Source organism: Schistocerca gregaria, chromosome 1 (assembly GCF_023897955.1).
Source record: "Schistocerca gregaria isolate iqSchGreg1 chromosome 1, iqSchGreg1.2, whole genome shotgun sequence".
Classification (NCBI taxonomy): Eukaryota; Metazoa; Arthropoda; class Insecta; order Orthoptera; family Acrididae; genus Schistocerca; species Schistocerca gregaria.
Genome location: NC_064920.1, coordinates 1,187,828,481 through 1,187,846,071, shown reverse-complemented (window position 1 = coordinate 1,187,846,071; position 17,591 = coordinate 1,187,828,481).

The window sequence follows — 17,591 nt, the reverse complement described above, 5'->3', positions numbered from 1 at the left end:
TCTACCTGTGATTTGTAACATTCAAAACAGCTATATATACTCCTTCAGCAATTTGATGGCCCTGTGGCCTCTATATACTTCACAACTGTCGGTATGCGTAACTAACGGCAATCCAGCCCACACCTGGCTGTAACTGGTGCACAGAATATTGCACAAAGCTAACTCTCGGTCGGCCGGAGAGGCCAAGTGGTTCTAGGATCTACAGTCTGGAACCGCGCGACCGCTACGGTCGCAGGTTCGAATGCTGCCTCGGGCATGGATGGGTGTGATGTCCTTAGGTTAGTTAGGTTTAAGTAGTTCTACGTTCTAGGGGACTGATGACCTCAGAAGTTAAGTCCTATAGTGCTCAGAGCTATTTGAACCATTTGAACTTACTTTTAGTATCCTAAATGGTTGTGCAGCTACAGCACTGTCACAGTCGTACCATCTTTTGAGGCCCCTCAGACTTGACTCTGGCCAAAACTGAGTGTTTCGTGTCAGCGCAACCACTGTTACTACCATCCACTGCCCAGTATAGGACTTCCTTCGCTGCCCATCTTCAATGCAGCCCGAACTACCAGTCTCAGCTGCCACAGCAGCCCTTGCTCCCCCGTGGTGCTGCTGTTGACGATGCGTGACAGGCTCCAACCACGGCCACGACTCTGGCTTCCGGGAGATTTTGCTGGTTCTGATCAGCTCGGTCACAATGCCACTCGCACATGTCACATGACCCACTCCATCCTCCCTATCGTGATTCTAGGTGGACTCGTGACTTGGAAGGGATCTCTGGGGAAAGAATAGACTGTCTCGATCGACACAGTAACTGGTTTCTTAAAGTGTTGACGCAATGCTACTCTCCTCACGCATGCTGCCTGATAGTGAAATCAGTGTTCCAGTTGGTTGGTTTGGGGGGAGAAGACCAAACAAGGAGGCCATCTGTCCAGTACTCCAGCGATCTACCTATCCACCAAATTCAGGAGAGACCGTGCTTCAGAGACGCACTGAAAACTGATGCCAAGGCTGGAAACCGTCATCCTATACTATTGGCCATTAAAATTGCTACACCACGACGATGACGTCCTTAAGACGCGAAATTTAACAGACAGGAAGAAGATGCTGTGATATGCAAATGATTAGCTTTTCAGAGCATTCACACAAGGTTGGTGCCCGTGGCGACACGTACGACGTGCTGACATGAGAAAAGTTTCCAACCGATTTCTCATACACAAACAGTAGTTGACCGGCGTTGCCTGGTGAAACGTTGTTGTGATGCGTCGTGTAAGCAGGAGAAATGCGTACCATCACGTTTCCGACTTTGATAAAGGTTGGATTGTAGCCTATCGCGATTACGGTTTAGGGTATCGCGACATTGCTGCTCGCGTTGATCGAGATCTAATGACTGTTAGCAGAATATGGAATCGGTGGATTCAGGAGGGTAATACTGAACGCCGTGCTGGATCCCAACGGCCTTTTTTCACTAGCAATCTAGATGACAGGCATCCTATTTGCATGGCTGTAACGGATCGTGCAGCCACACCTTGATCCCTGATTCAAGATATGGGGACGTTCGCAAAACCACAACCATCTGCACGAACATTTCGACGACGTTTGCAGCAGCATGGACTATCAGCTCGGAGTCCATGACTGCGGTTACCCTTGACGCTGCATCACAGACAGGCGCGCCTGCGATGGTGTACTGAACGACAAACCTGGGTGCACGAATGGAAAAACGTCATTTTTCGGATGAATCCAGGTTCTTTTTACAGCATCATGATGGCCGCATCCCTGTTTGGCGACATCGCGGTGAACGCACTTTGGAGGAGTGTATTCGTCATCGCCATGCTGGCCTATCACCCGGTTTGATGGTAGGAGGTGCCATTGGTTACACGTCTCGGTCACATCTTGCTCGCATTGACGGCAATTTTAACAGTCGACGTTACATTTCAGATGTGTTACGAACCGTGGCTCTACCCTTCATTCGTTCCCTGTGAAACCCTACATATCAGCAGGATAAAGCGCGACCGCATGTTGCAGGTCCTGTACGGGCCTTTCTAGATACAGAAAACGATCGACTGCTGCCCTGGCCAGCACATTCTCCAGATCTCTCACCAGTTGAAAACGTCTGGTCAATGGTGGCCGAGTAACTAGCTCGTCACAATACGCCAGTCGCTACTCTTGATGAACTGTGGTATCGCGTTGAAGCTGCATGGGCAGCTGTACCTGTACACGCCATCCAACCTCTGTTTGACTCAATGCCCAGGCGTACCAAGGCCGTTATTACGGCCAGAGGTGGTTGTTCTGGGTACTGATTTCTAACGATCTGTGCACCCAAATTGCATGAAAATGTAATCACATGTCAAATCTAGTATAATATATTTGTCCAATGAATACCCTTTTATCATCTGCATTTCTTCGTGGTGCACCAATTTTAATGGGCAGTAATGTATATAGTCCATCATGCCATATACTCCACATATGCTGTTCACAACAGGTGCTGCCTCTAAGATGTGGCCTGTGTTACCGCCTCTAGCAGAACTCTGGTGCCTCTGAACTATTGCACTACCCTCAAACATTCGGCAATCGCCATAAAATGTTATTGTGTTGTTACGCGAGATAGTAGAAGTTTCACACCCTGCTACGAGGAAAACCCTTTTCTCTATTAGTCAGGTTGTCTCCCCACCACTTTCAGTTGCAGCCTAATGAACACAAAATGTATTATCAACGTGTCTTCAGAAGTATATTGGATGACACAATACTTATTGCTATATTCGCTTAGTATAACGGTAGCTTGGCGATGTAAGTGCTTTTCTGTCACCTTACGATATATATAACGCCAGTACGTAGATTTAGTAAATGCTCTCGTCTTGTCTAAAGGCCGCTCACAACACTCACGGTTTCTACATTACAATTACGTTTAGAACTTCATATGTTATTGTAGCTTTGGTAATTGAAATACTTAAACACAACTACCTCCTTAACCACCTCTAGAGACCTCAAGTGTCAAGTGTCAAGTTATCGTATAGTCTTGATGGCAGCTTATCTATTTCGTCAAACTACTTCTTGCGAGTGATAGTAGACTACTACTGAAAAACACAGTCAGCAGCCATAAGGACGAATCGATTGACGTTACTAACTAATTCACCAAATTTAATCTTTACTATATTTTAGTGCATATTAAAAATTTTCCTCTTTTAAGAATTTGTACCACTGACGGAACAGGCTAATACCTGTAGGAACCATAATAATGACTGCAGTCACAATTGGGCGCACCCACAATAATATCTTCTTACGTTTCTGAAGGTAAGATCAGCAACACTGACTCTGAAAACAAGTGTTATACACAATAAATATTTGTACAATACTTTCGTTTAAGTCAAAATGTTTGCAAATGATATTTTATAATTACTTTTTCTCTGTTTTACTGGTATAGTTACTTTACGTAATTTCTTGGATAGAAGATCCCAATAACCAAGTTCACACACTAGGTAGAATTGTTATTTACTTTACGTACTTTCAATGCAATCTACAATTCCCCTCATTTACTTCAATTATTGCACTTGAGTGATACTTTAAATTTACTTTGAAAGAAACCACTCAGTTGCGTAATAATGTTTCACACCCATGAGTTCTCCGTTTCATTCTCTTTACTATAGGACAGGATCCATACCTGGAACACTTCAGCTTAAAAGAGTAGTTTTACGTTCACAAAGCACAATTAAATGATTATTAAACAAAACACGCAAAAACTTGTCAACACAGCTTGTATAGCGAACTGTTGTTGTTGTGGTCTTAAGTCCTGAGACTGGTTTGATGCAGCTCTCCATGCCAATCTATCCTGTGCAAGCTTCTTCATCTCCCAGTACCTACTGCAGCCTACATAATTCTGAACCTGCTTAGTGTATTAATCTCTTGGCCTACCTCTATGATTTTTACCCTCCACGCTGCCGTCCAATACTAAATTGGTGATCTCTTGATGCCTCAGAACATGTCCTACCAACCGATCCCTTCTTCTAGTCAAGTTGTGCCGCAAACTACTCTTCTCCACATTCAAACCCTCCTCATTAGTCTTGTGATCTACCCATCTATCTTCAGCGCTCTTCTGTAGCACCACATTTCGAAAGCTTCTATTATCTTCTTGTCCAAACTATTTATAGTCAATTTTTCACTTCCATACGTGGCTACAATCCATACAAATACTTTCAGAAACGACTTCTTGACACTTAAATCTATACTCGATGTTAACAAATTTCTCTTCTTCAGAAACGCTTTCCTTGCCATTGCCAGTCTACATTTTATATCCTCTCTACTTCGACCATCATCAGTTATTTTGCTCCTCAAATAGCAAAACTCCTTTACTACTTTAAGTGTCTCATTTCCTAATCTAATTCCCTCAGCATCACCTGACTTAATTCGACTATATTCCATTATCCCCGTTTTGCTTTTGTTGATGTTCATCTTATATACTCCTCTCAAGACACTGTCCATTCCATTCAACTTCACTTCCAAGTCCCTTGCTGTCTCTGACAGAGTTACAATGTCATCGGCGAACCTCAAAGTTTTTATTTCTTGTCCATCGATTTTAATACCTACTCCGAATTCTTCTTTTGTTTCCTTTACTGCTTGCTCAATATACAGATTGAATAACATCGGGGAGAGACTACAAGCCTGTCTTAATCCCTTCCCAACCACTGCTTCCCTTTCATGCTCCTCGACTCTTATAACTGCCATCTGGTTTCTGTACAAATTGTAAATACCCCTCCTCCCCCAGTATTTTACCCCTGCCACCTTTAGAATTTGAAAGAGTATTCCATTCAACATTGTCAAACGATTTCTCTAAGTCTACAAATGCTAGGAACGTAGGTTTGCCTTTCCTTAATATTTCTTCTAAGATAAGTCGTAGGGTCAGTATAGCCTTACGTGTTCCAACATTTCTACGGAATCCAAACTGATCGTCCCCGAAGTCGGCTTCGATCAGTTTTTCCATTCGTCTGTAAAGAATTCGTGTTAGTGTTTTGCAACCGTGACTTATTGAACTTATACTTCGGTAATTTTCACATTTGTGGACACCTGCTTTCTTTGGGATTGGAATTATTATATTCTTTTTGAAGTCTGAGGGTATTCCGCCTGTCTCATACATTTTGCACACCAGATTGTAGAGTTTTGTCAGGACTGGCTCTCCCAAGGCTGTCAGTACTTCTAATTGAATGTTGTCTACTCCTGGGGCCTTCTTTCGACTTAGGTCTTTCAGAGCTTTGTCAAACTCTTCACGCAGTATCATATCTCCCATTTCATCTTCATCTACATCCTCTTCCATTTCCATAACATTGCCCTGCTTTCACTTCTTTGCCCAGAACTGGGTTTTTACCAGAGCTCTTGATATTCATGCAAGTGGTTCTCTTTTCTCCAAAGGTCTCTTTAATTTTCCTGTAGGCAGTATCTGTCTTACCCCTCCTGCGATAATCCTCTACTTCCTTACATTTGTCCTCTATCCATGCCTGCTTAGCAATTTTGCACTTCCTGTGAGCTTATCCAGGTCCCATCTCCTTAAATTCCCACCTTTTGCAGTTTATTCTGTTTTAATCTTCAGTTCATAACCAATAGATTGTGTTCAGAGTCCACATCTGCACCTGGAAATGCCTTGCAATATAAAACCTGGTTCCTAAATCTCTGTCTTACCATTATAAAGTCTATCTGAAGCCTGTCAGTATCTCCAGGCTTATTCCATGTATACAATATTGTTTTATGATTCTTAAACCAAGTGTTAACAATGATTACGTTATGCTCTGTGGAAAATTCTATCACGCGGCTTCCTCTTTAATTTCTTCTCCTCAATCCGTATTAACCTACTCCGTTTCCATCTCTTCCTTTTCCTACTGTCGAATTCTAGTCACCCATGACTATTAAATTTTTGTATCCCTTCTCTATCTGAATAATTTCTTTTCTCTCGTCATACATTTCTTCAATTTCTTCGTCGTCTGCAGAGCTAGTTGGCATTTAAACTTGTACTACTGTAGTAGGTCGTGGGCTTCGTGTCTATCTTGGGCACAATAATGCGTTCACTATGCTGTTTGTTGTAGCTTAGGCGCACTCATAATTTTTTATTCATTATTAAACCTACTCCTGTATTACCTCTATTTGACTTTGTATTTACAACTCTGTATTCACCTGACCAAAAGTCTTGTTCCTCCTGCCACTAACCTACCTGCCCGATTAAAGGATCTGAGATTCCACGCTCCGATCCGTAGAACGCCAGTTTTCTTTCTCCTGATGACGACGTCTTCCTGAGTAGTCCCTGCCCGGATATACGAATGGGGGACTATTCTACCTCCGGAATATTTTACTCAAGAGGACGTCATCATCATTTAACCCTACAGTAAAGCTGCATGCCCTCGGAAAAAATTACGGCTGTAGTTTCTCCTTGCTTTCAGCCGTACGCAGTCCCAGCAGAGCAAGGCGGTTTTGGTTAGTGTTACAAGACCAGATCAGTTAATCGTCCAGAGTGTTGCCCTACAACTCCTGAAAAGGCTGCTGCCCCTCTTCAGGAACCACACGTTTGTCTAGCCTCTGAACAGATACCGCTATCTGTATCGCTGAGGCACTCAAGCCTCCCCACCAACGGCAAGTTCTATGGTTCATGGTTGGATACAGAAATTCGCTACAGAACTACACTACCAAAATTAAGACGCTTAATTTCAGTAGTGTCGTTTTAAGCAGAGTTTCTAGGGATTTAGATGCTTTGAAGGCACGTACCGCTTTGCAAAAGCGGAGATTATTACTTGTCTTCGTGGCGTCGAATTATGCGACTTGTACCAGCGCAGTTATGAGCTTGGCTTTCTCCGGGATCTGCGTCAGTCTAGGTAATGGATGCCTTAGACCACTTCACATCCAGAAGCAACACTCGTTGCAGACGTACTTTTATATCTCCTCTAAAGCGTTGCAAACTTGTACCTTAGCACTTCCCCTTCACTCACTTCTGTTAAGCAGTTAAACTTCAGCTTTGTTTAAGCAATACTTCGGAGTGCAGCGCACATCAGCTTTCGCCCCTGCCTCAGCAGTGTCTTGCGCCTGCTTGACCCGCTCGACTTCTTCCCTCTCCTACCTGCTTCTGTTAGAAGCAAAAAATCTCCAACTCTTCCGACCTTCCAGAACGGCACTAAATCACTACTGGTTTTCACCTATACTTAACTTTAGCCCTGAGCTGATGTTGACTTCACTTTACAAATAATTATACATATAAGTTTCCTTTAATTTAGATCTATGGTCAGAAGCGTTTCTTTTTCTCTTTTTGTGTAACAGATTACCAGTTTCGGTCTTTAATGAACATCATCAGATCTGCAGCAAAAATGGGAAAAATATAAATACCCTCGCAAATTGTATACAGCTTAAGAACAATACATAGAACACATTGAAAAGTAGTAATGACAAAATTTATATTTGTGCGCTTTAAATATGAAGAGGCATACCTGTTTCATAAAAACAAAGTCCTAATCTACTGCAGCCATAGTGGCATCGTCAAATGTTAAATGCAGAATCAGCATCGTCAAATACATTTAAATCACATCACATGCAGGAGTCATGTTGTCAGTAAAACTGCTGTTTAGAACAATCTGCCGTACAGTAGCCACAAGATGTTTGTGTAGTGAGTTGACCAGATGTCGCAATGTCGGCAAACACTAGTTTTCAATAATTAATTGGAACAGCGAAAATAAAACGGGGTACAATAGTTAGTCTGTAATAAGCTTATAAAGTATAAAAGGTGTTACAGAAATAAAAAGCATTAAAAAGAAGAACTTGACAAAAGTAATATTGTTAAAAAACGAAGAGTTAAAAAAATACTGTAACACCTTTTATACTTTATAAGCTTATTACAGACTTTAAATATTGTATCCCCATTTTATTTTCGTTGTTTCAATTATTTATTGAAAACTAGTGTTTGCCGACATTAGTGATTCTGGTCAACTCACTACACTAACATCTTGTGGCTACTGTACGGCAGCTCGTTCTCAGCAGTAGTTTTACTGACAACATGACTCCTGCACGTGATGTGATTTATATGTATTTGACGATGCTGATTCTACATTTAACATTTGACGATGCCACTATGGCTGCAGTAGATTAGAACTTTGTTTTTATGAAACAGGTATCCCTCTTCATATTTAAAGCGCACAAATGTAAATTTTGTCAGTGCTACTTTTCAATATGCTCTATGTTTTGTTCTTAAGCTGTATACAGTTTGAGAGTGTATTTATATTTTTCCCATTTTTGCTCCCGATCTGATAATGGTCATTAAAGACCGAAACCGGTAAACTGTTAAACAAAAAAAAAAAAAAAAAAAACATTGCGACCGTAGACGTAAATTAAAGGAAAGTTATTACATATACAGGTCACTGTGTTCTTTCGCGACGATATCGCAGCTTGTGTAATTATACGTAGTTAAATAAAAGATACATATTGTTACTTACTTAAGAATTTAAACGTTTGTTAATTACATATAAACATTAAACTTCACGCAGTCAAAGAATATTGTCTTCTGTAGACCCTCTTATACACTACATAGTGTACAAACCTCATTCTTTGCTTCATTAGTGCAAAATCTTTCGACTCTAAAAAGGTCGATAGTGTTGCAGTAGGTCTAGTAGCATTGATGCGAAAATATTTCTCTCAGCCGCAAGAGTAATGTGAAGGTCAGCGGTGTCCTTGTGTGATAGCAGCGCAAAACCATCAGCTCTAACAAGACGTGAACGCTGGCGCCCTCTGTCTTCTCGTACAATAAGCAGCAGCAGGTGTGCGACACTGCTCCGCGCACTCCACTGAATATGGAACGCCCCCGGGAGCCCTACGGACATCTCGATATTTATTACATTCCAGCCACTTTACGAACTACGTTCATGTAAAAGATGCTGGTACGACGTAATTCTAGGGAGAGGAACGCTTGTAATACGAATAAAGCTCCGTTTTTCTCGGAATATAGTGCAGCGGATGGGAACGATTTATTTCCGACGTGCTTTGTAAAATATAGATTACTGGTGTTACAATATGTCCATGTAAAAATGGCCCTGCATCAACCTTCATTCGTAGAATAATACCTTTTTTTATAATCGAAAAATTCGTTCAAGAACGTGGCGTGCACATCTATGAATGTATTTTTGTTCTTTAAGCATAACTGCAACATTCATTGTTTCAATATTCCAGTAACTGTTTTTCCCTAGTGATGTACCGTTTTAAAGTTCTAAAAGTATGCTTCATCATGTAAATATAGCCACGGTCACAAATAACATGAAGATCTGGTGAAAAAGTAGTCCGCATCTACATTTGTACTCTACAAGCCACGTTGCGGTGTGTGGCAGAGTGCACTTGTGTACCAAAGTCTTTTCTACCTTTTCCTATTCGAGTCGCGAATGGATCGATAGGAAGAAAGATTACAGGTCAGCGTACGTGTCATCTCGAATCTCTCTAATTTTACCTTCATGCTCTCCTCGCGAGATTTATGCAGGATGGAGGAATATACTTGTTGATACTTCTAGCAACGTAGGCTTTCGGAACTGCTACCGACTGTGTGAAATGTTGTTTAGGCAGTCAGTGCTTTGGTGGCCTAGAAAGTCATAAATATCGCCCCAGTTTCATAGGTCCAGGTACATAAAAACACTTCCGTTGTTCCAGTTTTCAAGAGGATATTACATAATTGGGAAGATATTAGATGTGAGCTAGCCGAAGTTGCCGTGCGGTTCTAGGCACTGCAGTCTGGAACCGCGAGACCGCTACGGTCGCAGGTTCGAATCCTGCCTCGGGCTTGGATGTGTGTGATGTCCTTAGGTCAGTTAGGTTTAACCAGTTCTAAGTTCTAGGGGACTAATGACCTCATAAGTTGAGTCCCGTAGTGCTCAGAACCATTAGCTGTGCTTTCCTCTGTGACCACTGTCACAGTTCATATTTTCTCCAGCCCATATTATAAATTGGTGGTAGATTACTCTCTTATCATTATTTTCGTTTTGAGTCATCCGTCTTCTGACTGTTTAGATGTGGCCCGCTAGGAATTCCTATTCTGTGGGAACCTCTTCATCTCAGAGTAGCACTCGCAAACTACGCCCTAATTAAAACTTTCTGGCACGACCTTTGCCTTTCGCGGGCAAGTGCTCTACCAACTGAGATACCCAAACACGACTCACGCCCCGTCCTCACAGCTTTAATTCCGTCAGTACCTCGTCTCCTACCTTCGAAGAGCACTTGCCCGTGATAGGCAAATGTCCCGAGTTCGAGTCTCGGTCCGGCACACAGTTTTAATCTGCCAGGAAGTTTCATATCAGTGCACACTCCGCTGTAGAGTGGAAATTTCATTCTATGCCCTGAATTATTTGCTGGGTGTATTCCTATCTCTGTGTTCTTACACAGTTTTGGTCTCTACAGCTCTCTCTATCATTATTATAATTACTATTATTATTGCCATTTTATAAACATAGTGCACCGCATCATAACGGAAAAAAGAGAACACAGTTTCTTTATATTGTTCCTTTGAACAATCCGAAAATTTTACATACAGTATCCGATCGCAGCTTTCCTTTCTGCACGTTAGGAAACAAATTATTTCACGATATCGATTAATTTAGTTGTCTCAGTCTGTATCGATGTAAGGAAGAGTAGACGGGTTAGTCTACCCTGTTTTATTATTGAGCTGAGGCAAGTGTCAAGCCCTTGTAAGTCTCTGAATTAACTCTCAGAGGTTGCTGACAACACTGGTACTGTCGCAGTGACAATGGGCGACGAATAACATTTTTTAAACAGTTCTTTAAGATTTTAAGGTGCCTTACAATAAAGGATACATTACAAGACTGTGTATCAGTCCTAATGGTTCGCAACATTTTGAGCTGTGCATAAAGCCTGTACAGATTAAAGTCTGCTGTCTACTCCAAGCTGCTCTTCCAAACGTCTCATCAGATCATCATTGATAAACCTTTGATCAATATCATTGAGAAAAACATCAAGAATTTCAGGCACTTCTTCCATAAATCTTCGTTCATATGAATATGTTTCCGGATTGATCATGTTGTCGTATGTTTCGGTAGAAATTTTCATGTTTGGGTCTTGCACCACAGCAAGTTTCAAACAGCTGCAATCCATTATGTGATATCAAGCTAACTATGAAAGACGTCTCAAATAAAACAATCAAATCTGCTAAAATGATAAAACGTTGACCAGAAAATCATGAACAAACTCAACCGTGAAACTGAGGACTTGCTGGAGTAGCACTATATTTCTTGAATCGCTCAATATTAAGATTATGTTTGCTTCTCCTTGAGTGTGAAACTGGGATATGGTAAGGACGGTACGGGCCGCAAATGACGAAAGCCCTTGAGAAATGGCAGTTTGTTGCGAGCCGTCGACTGGGAATGACAACGTCTAAGACTGTGATGTTCGTCGGCAGTTCGCATGCTACTGTGTTGAGCATGTAGCTTATTTGAAGTTGTAGAAGGACAGGAAACAACGAGTAGAGGGCGTTTTAGACATGGAGGTCGGAGGCTTGCTCGCTGTTTGAAGCAGAACTGATGAAAAAAGGTTGCGTATCTGACGGAAAGTACACTATTAGTGCAGGAACGAGTCTTTCGGAGCACACAATTCAGCGCACATGGTTGAACATGTAAGTCTGCAACACATGACTCCTACATGTACGCATGTTGAAACAACTAAATTGTCAGTTACTCAGTTACGATTGTAGCAGGCATAGTATCATCGAGATTTAACCGTGGATCGGTTGAAATAATTTTGCTGGTCGGATGAGTCAGATTTCTTTTTAAATAAGGCTGAAGATCATTAATCGCCATACAGGTGAAATACTATCCTAAACAAGAGTGCAGCATGGCTTCAGGCCGGTGGGGCAAGTATTAGTTTTTTTTTTTTTTTTTTTTTTTTTTTTTTTTTTTTTTTTTTTTTTTTTTTTTTTTGAGCGGTGAGTCTTCTGACTACCCACCGCGAATTCCTCTCTAGCACCAACCACTTCATCTCAGAGTAAAACTTACTTCCCACGTCCTTAATTGTTTCCCAGATATATTCGAATGTCTGTCTTGCAACACGGTTTTTATCCTCTACGGCTGCACGGCTGCTTCTGACACCATGGAAATTACTGCCTGGTTCATCCTGTCTCTTCACCATCACAGTATTTGCCAAACGTTCCTTTCCTCTCCGGTTCTGCGCGGAATCACTGCATTCCGTATCTTCTCAGCCCAGCCACCTTTAAATCCTTCTACAGCACCGATCTTCATCTCCGATTCACTTATTTTGCAGTTCTGCCACAGTGATAGCCTAATTTTTGTGCCACCTTGCTTCTACGCCAGGTTTTATTTTGCTTCCAAGGTAGTAACATTCCTTAACTGCTGCGGGGTTACAACTTTTCACATTAAGTTTATCACTGAACCCTTTTCTATCACTTCTTGCTACAATCATTTTCCTTCAGTTTATTCAATATCCACATTCACTACCAGTTAGACTATTCATTCCCCTCAACAACACTTGTAATTCTACAATTTTATCGAGGAGAGCAATGTCATCAGCGAATCATCATTGATATCCACTAACCCTGATCATAATGCCACTCTTGAAACTTTCTTTTATTTCCGTCATTTTTTCTTCGATGTATGGAATGAACAATAGGAGTGAAATACTGATTCCCTCTATTACACACCTTTAACCCGGAAAACCTTCTTTCTTGGTATTCAGGCTGTTTAGACGTCTTTCCCCCCCCCCCCCCCCCCATGAACCATGGACCTTGCCGTTGGTGGGGAGGCTTGCGTGCCTCGGCGATACAGATAGCCGTACCGTAGGTGCAACCACAACGGAGGGGTACCTGTTGAGAGGCTAGACAAACGTGTGGTTCCTGAAGAGGGGCAGCAGCATTTTCAGTAGTTGCAGGGGCAACAATCTGGATGATTGACTGATCTGGCCTTGTAACAATAACCAATACGGCCTTGCTGTGCTGGTACTGCGAACGGCTCAAAGCAAGGGGAAACTACAGCCGTAATTTTTCCCGAGGGCATGCAGCTTTACTGTATGATTAAATGATGATGGCATCCTCTTGGGTAAAATATTCCGGAGGTAAATTAGTCCCCCATTCGGATCTCCGGTCGTTATCAGGAGAAAGAAAACTGGCGTTCTACGAATCGGAGTGTGGAATGTCAGATCACTTAATCGGGCAGGTAGGTTAGAAAATTTAAAAAGGGAAATGGAAAGGTTAAAGTTAGATATCATGGGAATTAGTGAAGTTCGCTAGCAGGAGGAACAAGACATCTGGTCAGGTGACTACAGAGTTATAAACACAAAATCAAATAGGGGTAATGCAGGAGTAGATTTAATAATGAAGAGAAAAACAGGAATGCGGGTAAGCTACTACAAACAGCATAGTGAAAGCATTATTGTGGCCAAGATAGATACGAGGTCCACACCAACTACAGCAGTACAAGTTTATGTGCCAACTAGCTCTGCAGATAACTAGAAATTGAAGAAATGTATGATGAAATAAAAGAAATTATTCAGATAGTGAAGGGTGATGATAATTTAATAGTCGTGGGTGACTGGAATTCGGTAGTAGGAAAAGGCAGAGAAGGAAATGTAGTAGGTGAATATGGATTGGGGAAAAGAAATGAAAGAGGAAGCCGCCAGGTAGAATTTTGCACAGAGCACAACTTAATCAAAGCTAACACATGGATTAAGAATCATAAAACAGGGCTTTATACATGGAAGAAGCCTGGAGATACTGACAGGTTTCAGATAGATTATATAATGGTAAGACAGAGATTTAGGAACAAGGTTTTAAATTGTAAGACATTTCCAGGGGCAGATGTGGACTCTGACCACAATCTATTGGTTATGAGCTGTAGATTAAAACTGAAGAAACTGCAAAAAGGAGGGAATTTAAGGAGATGGGACCTGGATAAACTGAAAGAACCAGAGGTTGTACAAGGTTTCAGGGAGAGCATAAGGGAACAATTGTCAGGAATGGGGGAAAGAAATAGAGTAGATGAAGAATGGGTAGTTTTGAGGGATGAAGTAGCGAAGGCAGCAGAGGATCAAGTAGGTAAAAACACGAGGGCTAGTAGAAATCATCTGGTAACAGAAGAAATATTGAATTTAACTGATGAAAGGAGAAAATATAAAATTGCAGTAAATGAAGCAGACAAAAAGGAATACAAAGGTCTCAAAAATTAGATCGACAGGAAGTGGAAAATGGCTAAGCAGGGATGGCTAGAGGACAAATGTAAGGATGTAGAGGAACATCTCACTAGGGGTAAGATAGATAATACCTACAGGAAAATTAAAGAGACCTTTGGAGATAAGAGAACCACTTGTATGAACATCAAGAGCTCAGATGGGAACCCAGTTCTAAGCAAAGAAGGGAAAGCAGAAAGGTGGAAGGAGTATATAGAGGGTCTATACAAAGGCGAAGTACTTGAGGACAATGGAAATGGAAGACGACGTTGGTGAAGATGAAATGGGAGATACGATACTGTGTGAAGAGTTTGACAGAGCACTGAAAGACCTGTGTCGAAACAAGGCCCCGGGAGTACACAACATTCCATTGGAACTACTGACAGCCTTGGGAGAGCCAGTCCTGACAAAACTCTACCATCTGGTGAGCAAGAGGTATGAGACAGGCGAAATTCCCTCAGACTTCAAGAAGAATATAATAATTCCAATTCCAAGAAACAGGTGTTGACAGATGTGAAAATTACCGAACTATCAGTTTAATAAGTCACAGCTGCAAAATACTAACGCGAATTCTTTACAGACGAATGGAAAATCTAGTAGAAGCCGACCTCGGGGAAGATCAGTTTGGATTCCGTAAAACACTGGAACACGTGAGGCAATACTGACCTTCCGATTTATCTTAGAAGAAAGATTAACGACAGGGCAAACCTACCTTTCTAGCATTTGTCGACTTAGAGAAAGCTTTTGACAACGTTGACTGGAATACCCTCTTTCAAATTCTAATGATGGCTGGGGTAAAATACAGAGAGCGAAAGGCAATTTACAATTTGTACAGAAACCAGATGGCAGTTATAAGAGGCGAGGGACATGGAAGCAGTGATTGGGAAGGGAGTGAGACAGGGTTGTAGTCTCTCCCCCATGTTATTCAATCTGTATATTAAGCAAGCAGTGAAGGAAACAATAGAAAAATTCGGAGTAGGTATTAGAACCCATGGATAAGAAATAAATCTTTGAGGTTTGCCGATAACATTGTAAATCTGTCAGAGACATCAAAGGACTTGGAAGAGCAGCTGAACGGAATGGACAGTGTCTTGAAAGGAGGGTATAAGATTAACATCAACAAAAGCAAGACGGGGATAATAGAATGTAGCCGAAAAAAGTCGGGTGATACTAAGGGAATTAGATCAGAAAATGAGACAGTTAAAGTAGTAAAGGAGTTTTGCTATTTGGGGAGTAAAATAACTGATGATGGTCGAAGTAGAGAGGATATAAAATGTAGACTGGCAATGGCAAGGAAAGCTTTTCTGAACAGGAGAAATTTGTTAACATCGAATATAGATTTAAGTGTCAGGAAGTCATTTCTGAAAGTATTTGTATGGAGTGTAGCCATGTATGGAAGTGAAAATAGTTTAGGCAAGAAGAGAATAGAAGCTTTTGAAATGTGGTGCTACAGAAGAATGCTGAAGATTAGATGGGTGGATCATATAACTAATGAGGATGTATTGAGTAGGATTGGGGAGAAGAGAAGTTTGTGGCACAACGTGACCAGAAGAAGCTATTGGTTGGTAGGACATGTTCTGAGGCATTAAGGGATCACCAATTCTGCATTGGAGGGCAGCGTGGAGGGTAAAAATCGTAGAGGGAGACCAAGAGATGAATACACTAAGCAGATTCAGAAGGATGTAGGTTGCAGTAGGTACTGGGAGATGAAGATGCTTGCACAGGATTGAGTAGCATGGAGAGCTGCATCTAACCAGTCTCAGGACAAAAGACCACCACAACAACATCAACAACTTTTACAGCTGTTTCAGTGAAGGCCAAAGTAGGGCTATAAGTTCTTACATGTATTATCACTATGTGTCTTTCCAATTTATAAACAAATTCTAGTGCCGAAGACTTATTAAGAACAGTTAAATGAAAAATTCGTGACTTGTTCAGAGTGTAAGACTTCTGGGAGTCAACGTCGCGCGCCAATGTCACGCTGACAGATGCAACCTAACATTCAATGGTAACAGTTAAAGAGACAACCACTTTAAGGCAGGATTTCGTTTTACTGGTATAGTTACTTTACGTAATTTCTTGGATAGAAGGTCTCAATAACCAAGTTCACACACTACGCAGAATTTTTATTTACTGTACGTACTTTCAATGCAATCTACAATTCCACACATTTACTTCAATTATTGCACTTGAGTGATACTTTAAATTTACTTTGAAAGAAACCACTCAATTGCCTAATAATGTTTCACACCCATGGGTTCTCCGTTTCATTCTCTTTGGTATAGGGTAGGATCGCTGCTTGGAACACTTCAGGTTAAATGAATAGTTTTGCGTTAATAAAGCACAATAAAATGATTATTAAAAAAAACAAGCAGAAACTTGTCGACACAGCTCGTATACAGGAATGTAGTTGTTGTGGTCTTCAGTCCTGAGACTGGTTAGATGCAGCTCTCCATGCTACTCTATCCTCTGCAAGCTTCTTCATCTCCCAGTACTTACTGCAGCGTACATCCTCCTGAATCTACTTAGTGTATTCATCTCTTGATCTCCCTCTAAGATTTTTCCCCTCCACGCTGCCCTCCAGCAATAAATTGGTGATCCCTTGATGCCTCAGAACATTTCCTACCAACCGATCCCTTCTTCTAGTCAAGTTTTGCCACAAACTTCTCTTCTCCCTAATCCTACTCAATACTTCCTCATTAGTTATGTGATCTACCCATCTGATCTTCAGCATTCTTCTGTAGCACCACATTTCTAAAGCTTCTATTCTCTTCTTGTCTAAACTATTTATCGTCCATGTTTCACTTCCATACATGGCTACACTCCATACAAATACTTTCAGAAATGACTTCCTGACACTTAAATCTATACTCGATGTTAACAAATTTCTCTTGTTCAGAAACGCTTTCCTTGCCATTGCCAGTCTACATTTTATATCCTCTCTACTTCGACCATCATCAGTTATTTTGCTCCTCAAATAGCAAAACTCCTTTAAAAATACTTTAAGTGTCTCATTTCCTAATCTAATTCCCTCAACATCACCCGACTTAATTCGACTACATTCCATTATCCTCGTTTTGCTTTTGTTGATGGTCATCTTATATCCTCCTTTCAAGACACTATCCATTCCGTTCAACTGCTCTTCCAAGTCCTTTGCTGTCTCTGACAGAATTACGATATCATCAGCGAACCTCAAAGTTTTTATTTCTACTCCATGGATTTTAATACCTACTCCGAATTTTTCTTTTGATTCCTTTACTGCTTGCTCAATATACAGATTGAATAACATCGGGGATAGGCTACAACCCTGTCTTACTCCCTTCCCCACCACTGCTTCCCTTTCATGCCCCTCCACTCTTATAACTGCCATCTAGTTTCTGTACAAATTGTAAATAGCCTTTCGCTCCCTGTATTTTACC